This window comes from Microtus ochrogaster, chromosome 16 (genome assembly GCF_000317375.1).
Source record: "Microtus ochrogaster isolate Prairie Vole_2 chromosome 16, MicOch1.0, whole genome shotgun sequence".
Taxonomy (NCBI): Eukaryota; Metazoa; Chordata; class Mammalia; order Rodentia; family Cricetidae; genus Microtus; species Microtus ochrogaster.
In genome coordinates this window covers 23,669,802-23,670,082 of record NC_022018.1, presented here as the reverse complement: position 1 = coordinate 23,670,082, position 281 = coordinate 23,669,802, and the positions used below count along the sequence as shown (strand labels likewise).

At 42.7% G+C, this 281-nt stretch overlaps 1 non-coding gene across 1 annotated transcript; it reads right to left on the bottom strand.

The window, feature by feature from the left end:
* LOC113456925 lies at positions 1 to 63 on the bottom strand. Its single transcript, XR_003377648.1, has one exon. It is a non-coding gene; the product is annotated as a small nucleolar RNA SNORD78 (small nucleolar RNA).
* Between the last annotated feature and the right edge of the window lie 218 nt (positions 64 to 281).

Sequence of the window (281 nt, the reverse complement as noted above, 5' to 3'; positions counted from 1 at the left end):
TCTTCCAGTGTTAATTTTGTCCATATGGTTTTCCCGGTCAGACATTTGATCAACATCACACAAGGAATTCTGGGTTTTGAGAAGAGGGTTGCTTTTTCTCAACACAGCAAAGGTTGTAGGTTCATTATTTACAAATGAAAAGGACATATAGTCCAGATGTAGTACCACACATCTGGAACCCTGGCGCCTGGGAAGCAGAGGCACGAGGGTCATAAATTTAAAGCCAGTTTGGGCAAAATAAAGGGCTCAAACCAGCCTGGGCTACACAAAGAGGAAAAAAG